The sequence below is a fragment of the Canis lupus genome, chromosome X (assembly GCF_003254725.2).
Source record: "Canis lupus dingo isolate Sandy chromosome X, ASM325472v2, whole genome shotgun sequence".
NCBI classification, from domain to species: domain Eukaryota; kingdom Metazoa; phylum Chordata; class Mammalia; order Carnivora; family Canidae; genus Canis; species Canis lupus.
Genome location: NC_064281.1, coordinates 88,351,044 through 88,367,738, shown reverse-complemented (window position 1 = coordinate 88,367,738; position 16,695 = coordinate 88,351,044). Strand labels below are relative to the sequence as shown.

At 39.7% G+C, this 16,695-nt stretch overlaps 1 protein-coding gene across 9 annotated transcripts in view; it reads left to right on the top strand.

The window, feature by feature from the left end:
• Positions 1-3,976: 3,976 nt before the first annotated feature.
• The window catches only part of LRCH2 (leucine rich repeats and calponin homology domain containing 2), a 215,062-nt gene continuing 202,343 nt past the window's right edge, over positions 3,977-16,695 (top strand). For 5 of the 9 annotated variants that reach the window (XR_007409431.1, XR_007409430.1, XM_025431354.3 and 2 more), the window contains exon 1: positions 3,977-4,071. The gene's annotated coding sequence lies outside the window, so the exon portion shown is untranslated. The remainder of the gene's footprint in view (positions 4,072-16,695) is intronic. The other 4 variants (XM_025431353.3, XM_025431351.3, XM_025431350.3 and 1 more) reach the window with 2 other exon arrangements.

Genomic DNA, 16,695 nt, shown 5'->3' with positions numbered 1-16,695 from the left:
TACAATTGCACCCAAAAGCAGAAGATACCTAGGAATAAACCTAACCAAAGAGGTAAAGGATCTATACCCTTAAAACTATAGAACACTTCTGAAAGAAATTGAGGAAGACACAAAGAGATGGAAAAATATTCCATGCTCATGGATTGGCAGAATTAATATTGTGAAAATGTCAATGTTACCCAAGGCAATTTACACGTTTAATGCAATCCCTATCAAAATACCATGGACTTTCTTCAGAGAATTAGAACAAATTATTTTAAGATTTGTGTGGAATCAGAAAAGGCCCTGAATAGCCAGGGGAATTTTAAAAAAGAAAACCATATCTGGGGGCATCACAATGCCAGATTTCAGGTTGTACTACAAAGCTGTGGTCATCAAGACAGTGTGGTACTGGCACAAAAACAGACACATAGATCAATGGAACAGAATAGAGAACCCAGAAGTGGACCCTGAACTTTATGGTCAACTAATATTAGATAAAGGAGGAAAGACTATCATTGGAAGAAAGACAGTCTCTTCAATAAATAGTGCTGGGAAAATTGGACATCCACATGCAGAAGAATGAAACTAGACCACTCTCTTGCACCATACACAAAGATAAACTCAAAATGGATGAAAGATCTAAATGTGAGACAAGATTCCATCAAAATCCTAGAGAAGAACACAGGCAACACCCTTTTTGAACTCGGCCACAGTAACTTCTTGCAAGATACATCCATGAAGGCAAAAGAAACAAAAGCAAAAATGAACTATTGGGACTTCATCAAGATAAGAAGCTTTTGCACAGCAAAGGATACAGTCAACAAAACTCAAAGACAACCTACAGAATGGGAGAAGATATTTGCAAATGACGTATCAGATAAAGGGCTAGTTTCCAAGATCTATAAAGAACTTATTAAACTCAACACCAAAGAAACAAACAATCCAATCATGAAATGGGCAAAAGACATGAAGAGAAATCTCACAGAGGAAGACATAGACATGGCCAACATGCACATGAGAAAATGCTCTGCATCACTTGCCATCAGGGAAATACAAATCAAAACCACAATGAGATACCACCTCACACCAGTGAGAATGGGGTAAACTAACAAGGCAGGAAACCACAAATGTTGGAGAGAATGTGGAGAAAAGGGAACCCTCTTACACTGTTGGTGGGAATGTGAACTGGTGCAGCCACTCTGGAAAACTGTGTGGAGGTTCCTCAAACAGTTAAAAATAGACCTGCCCTACGACCCAGCAATTGCACTGTTGGGGATTTACCCCAAAGATACAGATGCAATGAAACGCCGGGACACCTGCACCCCGATGTTTCTAGCAGCAATGTCCACAATAGCCAAGCTGTGGAAGGAGCCTCGGTGTCCATCGAAAGATGAATGGATAAAGAAGATGGGGTTTATGTATACAATGGAATATTACTCAGCCATTAGAAACGACAAATACCCAGCATTTGCTTCGATGTGGATGGAACTGGAGGGTATTATGCTGAGTGAAGTAAGTCAGTAGGAGAAGGACAAACATTCTATGTTCTCATTCATTTGGGAAATATAAATAATAGTGAAAGGGAATATAAGGGAAGGGAGAAGAAATGTGTGGGAAATATCAGAAAGGGAGACAGAACGTAGACTCCTAACTCTGGGAAACGAACTAGGGGTGGTGGAAGGGGAGGAGGGCGGGGGGTGGGAGTGAATGGGTGACGGGCAGTGGGGGTTATTCTGTATGTTGGTAAATTGAACACCAATAAAAAATAAATAAAAAAAATAGAGTAACTAAGGAGAAACATAGACAAGATGCAAATAATTGCATCAAAGGAAATGTGGGGACATTACATAATAAAAGTATACATTTTTCAAATGAAAAAATAAATAGTGAGGGATGCCTGGGTGGCTCAGTGGTTTAGCGCCTGCTTTCAGCCCAGGGTGTGATCCTGGAGACCCAGGATCAAGTCCCACTTCAGGCTTCCTGCGTGGAGCCTGCTTCTCCCTCTGCCTATGTCTCTGCCTCTCTTCTCTCTTTCTCTGTGTTCTCTCATGAATAAATAAATAAAATCTTTAAAAAAAATAGTGAAAGGGAATAAAGGAGAAAGGAGAGTAAATGAGTGGGAAATACCATGAGGGTGACAGAACATGAGAGACAACTCTGGGAAAGAACAAGGAGTGGTGGAGGGGGAGGTGGGTAGGGGACTGGGGTGACTGGGTGACAGGCACTGAGGGGGGCACCTGACGGGATGAGCACTGCTATATGTTGGCAAATCAAACTCCAATAAAAAATATAGAAAAAAAATTCTGGAGGTTGTATTGTATTTGGAGCCTATAGTTTTGTTGACTGAGGACGTTCACATGGAGATAATCTTTTTTAAAAATATATATAATGCGTTTCAAACCACTGAAAAATTAACATTTTTATATTTGTAATTTCAGCTGAATACATACATCCCAAGTTTCTGCCAGGTCTTACACACTCTAAGGTATAGTCAAAAGCTGTTTTTCTAGGGTTAGTCACATCTCACTGACTTCACTCACTGATTAATAAGCCAAGTAAAGTTCAATTGTTTTCAAGCAGGCAAATGAAGTATTTCCATGCATTTAACCAATTTCTCAAATTGTAGTATGAAAACTGTCAAGGAAGGATTATAAGTGGGAACTGAGACAGATTTCTTTAGTTTCAACACACTACATTAAATTTTGCCTTACCTTAAATTTGTTAGCTTCTTAATGTTGAAAGGATAACCAAAAAATGTTAGGATTTTTGAAGTTAAAAATATAGCCACTTTAGAGGTAGACTGGCTGGTTCAATCAATACAGCATGTCACTCTTGATCTTGGGGTTGGGAGTTCAAGCCCCACTTTGGGTGCAGAGATCACTGTAAGGAAAAATTAAAAATTAAAAATTAAAAAAAAATACAGCCACTTTATATTCCTCTAAAATAAAGAACACCAAACAAAAAGCCAACTGAAGACATCAATAGAAGTGCTCATATTTGTTTTAACATTTCTATGATTACAACTTATATATACTACTTATATTTTGTGAGACTACTTTAGATTTTCAAATACTCTCATGTTTTTACCCTTTCTATACTATAACCACAAACTAATACTTTGTATTTGTACTACTTGAAAAATCACATTGCTGTGGATGAAAAAAATTGGCTAGTTGTTATATATGGATTTCTCTGGTAATATGTTCCTAAAGCTATTAGAATGGTTTAAACTTGTTTTGAAGACCAGAAACCAAAAGTTGCCGAGGTACTGTGGCTGACCCATTTTATATATATTTAAAGATTTTATTTATTTATTCATGAGACACACACACAGAGAGAGAGAGAGAGAGAGAGAGAGAGAGAGAGGCAGAGACACAGGCAGAGGGAGAAGCAGGCTCCATGCAGGGGGCCAGACGTGGGACTCGATCCGGGTCTCCAGGACCATGCCCTGGGCTGAAGGAGGTGCTAAACCACTGAGCCACCTGGGCTGCCCTGACCCATTATATTTTAATGTACGAGCATTTAATGATGAATTTCCAAACTACTCTGTGGAGTTACTATGGACACTAAGAGGCATTCCACTGCCAAATCAGATGGATAGGAAAATGGTTCTTTTAATACATTTCAGGTATTTGTAGATTTCCAGAACTGGTTCTGTCACAAACAAATGGGACTTTGCGGGATCCCCGGGTGGCGCAGCGGTCCCGGTGCATGGAGCCTGCTTCTCCCTCTGCCTGTGTCTTTGCCTCTCTCTCTCTCTCTGTGACTATCATAAATTAAAAAAAAAAAAAAAAAAAAGAAAGGGACTTTGCCTTAATTTTTCAGAGATTTTCTGACGGCATTTCAGCTATACATTTTTGTTTCATTTTCTTCTGCCCTCTGCCTCAGTCTGTATTTTATCTTTGTGAAAGACCTTACAGTGAAGACACAAGATAATTTCCTAAATGTTATTTGGCGTTGACAATAAGGCCTGTTGTTCAGGGTTGGACTGGCAGATAAGAAAAGGAGAGATTTGCTTAGCATGTCTCCTCCACAGGGACACCTACCAAATCTTAGGGAGACTTATTTCTGCCTATAACCTTTCATTTGGTAAGTGTAATCTTGCATGCATTCTTGTTGTATTTTTGTGATTGTTGCTATACATGCCCTAAAATAATGAATTTAAAATCTCTTTATGTTCTTTTTTTTTTTTTTTTTTTCTCTTTATGTTCTTGGGAGGATCTTCTTTGATAGGGATTCATTATGTAATCCAGTTGATAGACATATGAAGCCTGTTCTACTAGGGAAGGATTTGATATATTGAGGGAATATCATTATACTATTATTTTTACCATAACATGTATTTTGCTTCCTAAAAATATCTTTTAATTAAATGTTTGGGGCAAAATAGGGTTGGCTCTCTCCTTCTTACCCAATATTTAGACCTTTTTATATATCATCAAATATTTCTCAAATATTTAAATAAATTTACATTTGTGTATTACAGTTTTGCTTCTTTAATAGTGTTCTAAAGCTGATCTATGATGTTGAGCTAACCAAGGTACTGTCAAAACTTCATGTGTTTTCCTCATCCTAGTCATCTAATTATTTTTACCTTTATACAAACTAAATTTTTTCTTAATTTTTATTATTAGGCCTACACAAATTTAAATCCATTTCTATAAACTGCTCTATGTCTCTTTTTAGAGATTAAGCCATTAAATATGCTTAATTCAGCAAAGTGTTATACAACATTATTCTTTGTCTTACTATATTAATTACCTTTATTTAGGCCACTTTTTCAGAATCTCACCTATATTGGCAAGACTTTTGTTTGTTTTCATCTCTACAGCAAATGCCCAACAGATACATTAGGAAAATAGGCAGACAGCTGGTAAACAGACCCAATCCCTGCCTCAGGGCTGATGAAGCAATTTGCCAAATCCGTCTTTCCCTAGTTTGTTTCACATCATCACTATTTCCAAATTTTCTGCTTTTGTTCTCTAAGGATTTGAGCATGTCTAGTACATATAACTAGCTGAAATCAAATTTGTACTTCACCAGTTTTGATATTAGTTGACAGGGCTTTCTTTTACTAAATTCTGTAGCATGTGTTCTTGTTTTTGGTTGGTTCATCTTCCTTTAATTTTATTAATTTTATTTATTTTTTAGAGGGAGAGAGAAGGGGGAGGGGCAGAGGAAGAAGGAGAGAATCTTTTTTAAAAAAATATTTTATTTATTTATTCATGACAGACACACAGAGAGAGGCAGAGACATAGGCAGAGGGAGAAACAAATTCCTCGCAGGGGGTCCCATGTGGGACTTTTTCCCAGATCCCAGGATCACACCCTGAGCAGAAGGCTGACACTCAACCACTAAGCCACCCAGATGTCCCCCTAGTTATCCTTTTTAATACTAACAACAAAAATACAAGTAGCTGAAACCAGTGGGGCAGATATGTGCCAAAATCCACATTTTATCGATTTATTATTCAATCAACAAATATTAACTGAGTAATAATAATGTACCAGGCCCTAGAGATAGCATAGTAAACAAGACTCTTGTCCTCATGGAGCTTATGATCTAGTGGCCATAAGCCACTAAACTGAGTCTAGGAAACTCAAGATCAGTCTGTGTGGATCCACAGCCACATAGTTAGCTTCTACTTCACATTAATGAGGGTTGTGAGGTAGTAATCAGAAAGCAGGTAATATTTACAGGAAACATTGTGCCAGAAATCACAGCCAGTTGGACACTAGGTAAGCTAGTAGGGTTCCAGAACATTGTTAATGAAAGTCAGAGCAAGGGACTGTTCTGTGTACCAAGGAAATTATCAGAAAACCAAGTAGTGAAATGGGCCAATGAATACATTTTAATGTATACTCTGCCATTATTAGAGTTCAGTGGTTCATGATAGGAGATATAAAACATCACAAACACATGAATAAAAAAATCTGGACATTGTCAGTGTTCCTTGTAGGTTCTTCTTTCTCTTCTGGTAGCTTAGTAGTTTTCACAGAGATTTCTCTTAGATCCTCTTCTCACTTAATATACTTTCCTTGGATGATTCTGTCTATTTACATAGTTTCAAAAGCTGATAACTTTCAAATCTAATCTCTGGCTTAACTCCTTCTCCTGCTACAACATATCCAACTGCCTATTGTCTATCTTTATGTGGATACTTCATAGGCTTCTCAAATTCCCCATGTTCCAAGTTGACCTCATCATGTCCATCTTCTCTGCATAAAAGCTACAGCCCCTGTTTTCCCTGTCCCAGGCCATAAACCTGAGAATTGTCCTGGGTTCCCGCCCCTCTTGAACCCTTTCATCCAATCTATCATCAACTCCTATCAATTAATTTGAAATTATTTCTCAAATAATTTATTTCTCTTCATCTTCAATACCCTTTCACTGGTCTAAGCAATGCTGTCTTTCTTCTGAACTACTGAAGGAAGCCTTTTGTACCTGGTCTCTAGGTCTTCAGTCTTGACTCCTTTCCAATATTTTCCATGCACTAAAAAAAATGTTTTGTAGTAGACTGAAAATTTGACCATCTCATTTTCCTTCTTAAAACCCTTCAGTGGTTCCACATTGCCTTCGGATTAAATCCAAAGTCTTTATTATGATCTATGGCCCAGAAAGATGTGGACCCCATACACCATTTCATTCTCACTTTGGGTCTCCTGGCACTTCTGCTCTAAGCCATTCTGAACTGCCTTCATGTCCTTGAATGAGCATGTTATCCTCTTGCCTCCTGCCCTTTGCACAAGCTCTCCTCTGTCTCCTTGCCTTGCTAACTCCTCCCAACTGTTGAGTTTTCAGCTTAGATATTATCTCCTCCAGAAAGCATTCCTGACTCTCAAATCCAGTTAGGTGCACCTTCTTTATGTTCCCTCAGCACCTTCTATTTCCTTCAACACAGCACTTACCATTCTATAATTGTACCTCTACCCTTTTCTCTCACTACACTATACATTCCATGAAGACAGGAACACTGCTGCCTATTGACCATTGTATCCCTACAACCTAACACAGTGTTCAGTACATAGTAGTTGCTCACAAGCAAATGTTAAAGGAAAGATCAAAGAAATCAGAATGACCAACTCTGGAGGCCATGGCATAATCTTACTAGTTTGAAGCTTTTTGCATAAACTTATCAAATGTATGAGCTAGAAGGGATTCAAGAAATCATTGTGTTTAACTTCCCACCCAATGTAAAAACCCTACTCCATCATGCTTTAAAGACAGCCCTTTATCCTCTCTACATGAACACTTCCAGAAGTGGAGAATACACTGATCTGCAAGAAGGTTGCCTTTACTGATGGCTATGTCTAATTTTTAAGATATTTTATTTATTTATTTTAGAGAGAGAGAACAAGCAAGGGGAGGGGAGAGGAGAGAGAGAATCCCAAGCAGACTGCCCACCAAGCACAGAGCTCAACTTGGAGCTGGATCCCACGACACCAAGATCATGACCTCAGCTGAAACCAGGAGTTGGATGCTTAACTGACGGAGCCACCCAATAGCCCCTATGTCTAATTGTTTTCTTAAAAATCTTCCACATTTTGAACACTTTTCTTTTATAGCTTTTATCCATAGTTTAAGGTCTGCCTTCTTGAGCAGCACAAAACTAATCTTTTCCTTCCTTGAGCAACTCAAAATTAATCTTTTCTTTTTTCCATTTAAGAACCTTTCCAAATAGCTGAAGGTCATTAGTATGTGCTTTCTAAACCATTAATTCTCAAAGTTTAATGTGTAACAGAATTGCCTAGGGAGCATATTAAAAATGTAGATCTTCTGGTCCTAGCTCCAGAGACTGATTCAATAGGTCTGGGATTGAACTCAGGAACCTAAAATTTTATTTATTTTTTTATTTTTTATTTTTTATTTATTTATTTTTTTATTTATGATAGTCACAGAGAGAGAGAGAGAGAGGCAGAGACACAGGCAGAGGGAGAAGCAGGCTCCATGCACTGGGAGCCTGATGTGGGATTCGATCCCGGGTCTCCAGGATCACGCCCTGGGCCAAAGGCAGGCGCCAAACCACTGCGCCACCCAGGGATCCCAGGAACCTAAAATTTTAATAAACATCCCAGATAACTTTGATATGGATAGTCCATAGACTACTTGTTAAGAAACCCTGCCTGGGGATATATTTTTTAAAGATTTTATTTATTTATCCATGAGAGACACACACAGAGAGAGGCAGAAACACAGGCAGAAGGAGAAATAGACTCCATGTAGGGAGCCCGATGTGGGACTCGATCCCAGGACCCCAGGATCACGCCCGGGGCCGAAGGCAGGCGCTAAACCGCTGAGCCACCCAGGTGTCCAGGAGATATATTTTTAAAGTTTCCCAATAAATGATGTTTATATAAGACTTGATCTTCAAAGTCACTAGCTATTTGTGTCTATTCTCTTCCAGTGTAGTCCCTGTGCTGGAACCAAATATTCAGGTATATTCTGACTAATAAAAAATAGAGTGAAGATATTATCTCCTTTAACCTGATTTATATACTTCTCTTGAAACTGTATCCAGTTGAGTCACCAATTTTAGTAGATGTGTCACATTATTGACTGTGATTTTGTTTTTAGCTAACACTTGTTAGGTCAGTAATGAATTACAGGGCATGAATGACCCAGAGGTCACAGATAAGAAAGAAAGAAGGCATAGAGATGCCTGGGTGGCTCAGCGGTTGAGCGTCTGTCTGCCTTTGACTCAGGGCATGATCCCGGGGTCCCTGGATCAAGTCCCACATTGGGCTCCCTGCATGGAGCCTGCTTCTCCCTCTGCCTGTGTCTGTCTCTCTCTATATCTCTTGTGAATAAATAAAATCTTTAAAAAAAAAAAAAGAAAGAAAGAAGGAATAGGATGACAGTAGATAAAGGCATCTCCTGAAGAGGGGTAGCAATATACAGTATTCCCGCTAAAGATGGCACACACACTTCTCAATAACTCCAGTTGCCGTCTCCCACAGCCCCTGCGATTTCCCATTGCCAGCCACTTGCAAGAACTGCTGCTCCTGTCACCTACTGATCCTCTCTCCGGAGTCAACAGATTAACAATCTGCTTTGCCTCTTATTAGAAAGCTGGTAGACCTGCTGCCCATCCTCTTAACCCACAGTAAGAATCAGCATTTTGTAATCAGCCCTGCCACATCAGAAGGAGTTGGAACCTTGGCACGCTTCTTTGGAAACATTTTTGATCTCTAACAGACTACTGAGGGTACCTTGGCATATTTGTAAAAGATGATCTAAAACTCTAAAAATAGCTATGAACATAATTCTCCCACATGCATACAATTTGAATAGGTCTGGCAAGATGCTTTTAAACTCATAAAAGTGTCATAGAATGTTATGAATTGGCTTTACATGCTTCAATACACCCGGTGTACAGATTAGCACTTTCTGTTATGACACCCAGGCTCTATGCCCTCTACTCCAAACAGCAGGAAAAATTTATGAGCCAGAAAACCTTTCTTGGATTTGGCCTTAGGGCAGTAAGCAGTGGAATTTAGTTGCTCACAAGGCTGGAGTCTGAAGCTCTCAGAAATCAGGGGGGAACAGTCACACTGAGTGAAATTAGTTGCTAGTGTCTTCAGAGGGAACAGTAAGTCTGAAGTTGCAAGTATCAAAACTTTGAAACATGGTTATTTTGTGTTGAATGCAAGGATAGAGAGGATCCCAACTGTGATGTGGAGAGAGCAAGTTTAGAATGTGAGCCTGAGGAAAAAAAGATCATTCTGTTGGAGATGTTAGGATTAAATGATTTCAATTCTCACCAGGCCTATATGTATATCTCAAAAGGGGTTGGGACCAGACTTTTAAAGTGGTACCCAGGACCCAAATGTAAGGTGGTGATCATGAGGCTTCTGTGATAGTCCCCTTTATATTCTTTTATTCATGGAACAAATATTTTTGAGCATATACTATGTGCCAAAACACAAATATGAATTTGACATGGTCCCTGCCTTTTAGGAGTTCACATCTGAAGGAGAGGTCACAAGACAAAAAGGTGATAATATATTGTAACAACTAATATAATAGAGATCATAGAGTGTTCTGAGAACAAAGTGAACTGGAGGGAAGCCAGGTGATGAGAAGTTGAAGAAAGGTTTTGTGGAAAAGTGATGCCTGAACTGAATCCTAAAAGATGAGTAAGAGTGGGGATCCCTGGGTGGCTCAGTGGCTTAGCGCCTGCCTTCAGCCCAGTGCGTGGTCCCGAAGTCCCGGGATGGAATCCCACATCGGGCTCCCTGCATGGAGCCTGCTTCTCCCTCTGCCTGTGTCTCTGCCTCTTTCTCTCTCTCTCTCTGTGTGTGTCTCTCATGAATAAATAAATAAAATCTTTAAAAAAAAGATGAGTAGGAGTTACCCAGAAGAGAGTTTGGGAAGTTCATTTTGGTCATGAAGAACAGCATGGTATGGGGAGGGAAATGTAAGTGATTTAGAATGACTAGAATAGAGCGTCCAAAGCATGTGAGGGATGAGAAACAAAACTGGAGAAAAAGGTAGGAGTCAAATCATGAAAGGTGTTGTATGCTATGCTAAGGCCGCTGTACTTTTTTATGTAAGCAACAGGAGAGCTGGTAAGTGGCCATTTTGTTAAGTCACTCTGGCAGCAGCATGGAGAATAGAAAGGATTAGAGAGAGGCAAGACCCAAAGAAGGGGAACTAGGCCGCTGTCCAGGAGATGACTAGGGTCTGAGTAAAGAGGACACACTGGGGATAGTAGGAAGGGAATGGGTTTGAGTTTGAGACTGTTGAGGCAGAGTTTTGCTGTTCTTGTTTCATTTTGTTTTGATACAAGACTTAGTTTGACCCTGAGGTCAAAGTGGTCGATGTTGGGGAATATAAATAATAGTGAAAGGAAATATAAGGGAAGGGAGAAGAAATGTGTGGGAAATATCAGAAAGGGAGACAGAACATAAAGACTCCTAACTCTGGGAAATGAACTAGGGGTGGTGGAAGGGGAGGAGGGTGGGGGGTGGGGGTGAATGAATGGGTGACGGGCACTGAGGGGGGCACTTGACGGGATGAGCACTGGGTGTTATTCTGTATGTTGGCAAATTGAACACCAATAAAAAATAAATTTATTATTTAAAAAAAAAACAAAAAAACAAAGTGGTTGATGTGGTGGCAGTAGAGAGAGGGTAATGTGATGGTGTGCAGCAACATCATAAAAGCTTATATTAGATATTTGTATAAAAATCATTCTAAAAATGCTTTTTAAAAAATACTATTTTCTGCTCAGCTTGCAATAGTAACCATTTGCTGGAGATTGGTTGCTTAGCCTATTGTTGAAGGGTAAATAACTACTGTTCAGGCTGCTCTGGGCAATTGTACAATGGGAATGAAGCAAGCTACAGTCAGAGCAAAGGAGAAAGGCTCCATCAGCTGTCTCCTTTCCTCTCTCCAAAAGCACAAATACCCTCTAAGCAATCCCACACACACAAAAAACTTTCTGTGCCAGAAATCTGCTTATTTTACAAAGGAAGAGTTCAGAAGACCATGTAGAACGCAATTGACAATGATACTCAGTTCAGAATATACAAGACCAGTAAGAAAAAATAACTAGAATAAATGTTAAATTATTAGGACTTAATACTGAATCATAGAAATTAAGTTTAAAATACTAAAGAAAAGGATGCCTGGGTGGCTCAGTGGTTGAGTGTCTGCCTTTGGCTTGGTATGATCCCGGAGTCCCACATTGGGCTTCTGGCATGGAGCCTGCTTCTCCCTCTGCCTGTGTCTCTGCCTCTCTCTCAGTGTCTATCATGAATAAATAAATAAAATCCTAAAAAAAAAATACTAAAAGTTTTATGGGTACCTGGCTGGCTCAGTCGGTTAGAGCATGTGACTCTTGATCTCAGGGTTGTGAGTTCAAGCCCCATGTTGTGTGTGGAGACTACTTTAAAAAAAATACTACAAGAAAGTTTTATTTTTTTAAAGATTTTATTTATTTATTTGACAGAGAGATAGAGTCGGAGAGCACTAGTGGAGGAAATGGCAGAGGGAGAGGGAGAAGCAGGCTTCCTGTCAAGCAGGGAGCCCGATGCAGGGCTCAATCCCAGGACTCCAGGATCATGACTGGAGTCATGACCCATAAAAGAAAGTTTTAAAAATTATAGTTCAATATATTCATTTAAAAATGAATCTTGGGACGCCTGGGTGGCTCAGCGGTTGGATGCCTGCCTTCGGCTCAGGTCGTGATCCCAGGATCCGGGATCGAGTCCCACATCAGGCTCCCTACAAGGAATAAATAAATCTTAAGAAAAAAAAAAAAAAAAAAGAATGAATCTTGGGATCCCTGGGTGACTCAGTGGTTTAGTGCCTGCCTTTAGCCCAGGGCATGATCCCGGAGTCCCGGGATGGAATCCCACATCGGGATCCCTGCATGGAGCCTGCTTCTGCCTCTGCCTGTGTCTCTGCCTCTCTCTCTCTCTGTGTCTCTCATGAATAAATAAATAAAATCTTTAAAAAAATGAATCTTGGGGTGCCTGGGTGGCTCAGTGGGTTAAGTGTCTGCGTTGTAATCTCAGGATCCTGGAATTGAGCCCCATGTCTGGCTCCCTGCTCCACGGAGAGCCTGCTTCTCCCTCTCCTCCCCGTTCATGTTATTTCTGTGCCTCTCAAATAAATAAATAAAATCTTTAAAAATTAAAAAATAAAAATGAATCTTGTGGGATGCCTACCTGGCTTAGTTGGTAGAGCATATGACTCTTGATCTCTGGAGTACAAAGTTTGAGCTCCATGTTGGATGTAGAACTTACTTAAAAAATAAAGAAATAAGAAAATAAAAATGAATCTTGTGTAAAAAACAGAATAACCAGTGTATCAGATTATGAAACGAGGTTATAATAAAACAATTATACCAACGATGTTAATGGAAGTGAACTCAGAATGCTTCATACTGAATAAATTAATCAGGAGGAATTAGGTGACATATTATGTTTGAATAAGAATAGAAAAGATCCCAGGCTTAGAGTATATAACTGTGACTATGTAATTCTTCTTAAATATGGATGCGAAAGGAGACTTAAATGTGAAGTTAACACTAGGTATCAATCAAATATCAAGGAAACAAGGAATAGAACTTATGATGTTATGGAAATAAATGTCTAATTTGTCTCTAAATCTTGTTGTGTCCTCCTATAAAATCTCTTAAATTTATCTCCTAAACATTTCTAAACTACTAACTCAGTCTTCCATAATAGTGAATCTCCCCACTCCAGTATTTGCCTGCTTAAACTCATCAAGTATAATGATATCATATCCTCTCTGAGAAATCTGTCTAATGAATCCAATCAAAATATTTCTTTCTAACCTGAAGACCTTTTATTTTATTTTATTTTTAAAGATTTTATTTATTCATTAGAGACAGAGAGAGAGAGAGAGAGAGAGAGAGGCAGAGAGACACAGGCAGAGGAAGAAGCAGGCTCCATGCAGGGAGCCCGCTGTGGGACTTGATCCAGGGTCTCCAGGATCACACCCTGGGCCAAAGGCAGGCGCTAAACCGCTGAACCATCCAGGGATCCCCCCTGAAGACCTTTTATAATCTAGTTCCATCCTACTTCTGCAAGCTTATCTTTCCTTCCTTCCGATGTGCCCCCTATGCTCTGGTCAGGCCATGGTGCATACTGTCCCTAAAACATTACATGTTCATTTCTGTCTCTGTTCCTTCTTGAGGTGTAATATTCTATCTGCTCTGTCTGTCTCATTGTCCTTTGAGGCTCAGATCAAATTCCAACCCTGCCATGAAGATTTCCTTAACCTTCTTAGTTCTTTGATTTCCCATTACAATTATAAATGGAAACATACACCCTATAGATAATTTAACTATTATTTGATTGTTTATTATATGCAAGTCTTACTTCTCCGACTGCATTGTAAATTCATCAAGGGGGATGTAATTTTTTTTTTTAAAGATTTTATTTATTCATGAGAGACAGAGAGAGAGAGTGGCAGAGACATAGGCAGAGAGAAGCAGGCTCCCTGCGGGGAGCCCCCTGCGGGACTCCATCCCAGAACCCTGGAATGACGACCTGAGCCAAAGGCAGATGCTCAATCATTTAGCCATTCAAGTGTCCCAAGGGGGATATAATTCAGTATTACTTCAATTATCCCAATTGGGCCTAGGACATTTTTACTCTAACATTTGACCCATGTTGATAAAGCATATATTTGAACTCCAAGAGCCTACTGATGTCTTTCTTTCTCTCTCTCTCTTTTTAAAGATTTTATTTATTTATTCATGAGAGGCACAAAGAGAGAGAGGCAGAGACAGAGGCAGAGGGAGAAGCAAGCTCCATGCAGGGACTCGATCCTGAGACTGTGGGATCACATCCTGAGCTAAAGGTGGACGCTAAACTGCTGAGCCACCCAGGTGTGTGTATGTGTCTCTCTCTCTCTCTCTTTTTTTTTGGTTAAGCAGACTCCAGGCCCAACATGGGGCTTGAACTCATGAGCCAGCCAGGTGTCCTGAACATGTTGATTTCTCACTTATATGTACAAACATTTGATTCAGAATTACATTTCACTGACTTTTTCATTGAGAAAGCATATTAAGAGTGAATTCAATTTAAATCTTTGATCAACTTTCTATTACATGGTCTTAAAACATTTTAATATTTTTTATATTTTTATTTTACTGAAATTTTAATCCTAATCTTTTCCATGTTCATTTTATTTATTTTTTTATTTTTTATTTATTTATTTTTATTATTAATGATAGTCACAGAGAGAGAGAGAGAGAGGCAGAGACACAGGCAGAGGGAGAAGCAGGCTCCATGCACCGGGAGCCCGATGTGGGATTCGATCCCGGGTCTCCAGGATCGCGCCCTGGGCCAAAGGCAGGCGCCAAACCGCTGCGCCACCCGGGGATCCCTCCATGTTCATTTTATAATGAATATTTACCAGTTTTAACCTTGTTATGGAGGTATAATTGACATACAATGAACTACACATATTGAAAGAACAATTTGATAAGTTTGAGCATATGGTATACACCCACGCAACCATCACCATGATTAACATAGTGAATATACCAATCTCTCATTCTGTGGTTTGTCTTTTCATTTCCTTAACAAGAATCCTTGTCTTTCAAAGAGCAGAGATTTATAATTTTGATAAAGCCAAATTTAAACAATTTTTTTATGGGTTGTGTTGTTGATATCATATTTAAGAAATCTTTGCCTAAAATCAAGGCCATAGACATTTCCTCCTATGTTTTATTTAAGGGTTTAGGTTTTACATTTAGGTCTATGATACACTGTTGGTTTGTGTTTGTATGTGATATGAGGTATGGATCTATTTTGTCCTTTTTAAATATGAAAATTTACTTATTTATTTATAAGATTCTATTTATTTATTTCATAGAGAGAGAGGAAGAGAGCACAAGCAGTGGGGAGCAGCAGAGGGAGAGGGAGAAGCAGGCTTCTCACAGAGCAGGGAGCCTGACATGGGGCTTGGTCCTAGGACCTTGAGATCATGACCTGAGCTAAAGGCAGACACTTAACCCACTGAGCTACCCAGGCACCCCTGCATATATTTAATTGTGCTAGCAGCATTTATTGAAACTTTTATTCTACTTATTGGCCTTTATTTTTCCTTTTAAAAAAATATTTATTTATTTATTTTTACAGAGAAAGAGACAGTTTGAGAGCACAGCAGGGAGGGGCAGAGGGAAAGGGAGAGAGAGAATCTTGAGCAGATTTCCCGCTGAGTGTGGAGCTCAACATGGGGCTCCATTTCATGACCCTGAGATCATGACCTGAACTGAAATCATGACTTGAGCCAAAATCAAGAGTCAGGCACCTAACTGACTGAGCCACCCAGGTGCCCCTTATTTGCCTTTATAAATTTGTCAAATGTCATTTGTCCATATGTATGGGTTTATTTCTGGAGTTTCTATTCTGTGCTATTGATCTATTTCTCTATTTTTAAACTCGTATTGTTTTGGTTAGTGTAGCTTTGTCTTGAATTTCAGTATTCTTAGTCTTACAACTTTTTTTTTAAGATTTTATTTATTTGGTCATGAGAGACAGAGAGAGAGAGAGGCAGAGACATAGGCAGAGAGAGAAGCAGGCTGTCCTCAGGGAGCCCGATGTGGGACTTGATATCAGGACCCTGGGATCATGACCTGAGCCAAAGACAGATGCTGAACCACTGAGCCATCCAGATGCCCCTAGTCTTACAACTTTGTTCTTCTTCTTTTTTTTTTTTTTTTAAATTTTTATTTATTTATGATAGTCACACAGAGAGAGAGAGAGAGAGAGAGAGAGAGGCAGAGACACAGGCAGAGGGAGAAGCAGGCTCCATGCACCGGGAGCCCGACGTGGGATTCGATCCCGGGTCTCCAGGATCGCGCCCTGGGCCAAAGGCAGGCGCCAAACCGCTGCGCCACCCAGGGATCCCAACTTTGTTCTTCTTTTTCTGAATTGTGTTCACTATTCTAGATACTTTGCATTTTCATATGAATTTGAGAATTAGCTTGCCATTTTCTTTCTTCTTCTTCTTCTTCTTTTTTTTTAGATTTTAAAAATTTATTTATTCATGAGAGACAGGGAGAGAGAGAGAGAGAGGCAGAGGGAGAAGCAGGCTCCATGCAGGGAGCCTGATGCGGGCCTTGATCTCGGGTCTCCAGATCAGGCCCTGGGCCGAAGGCAGCACTAAACCGCTGAGCCACCCGGGCTGCCCTTTCTGGAAACTTTAGTACAGGGGCACCTGGGTGGC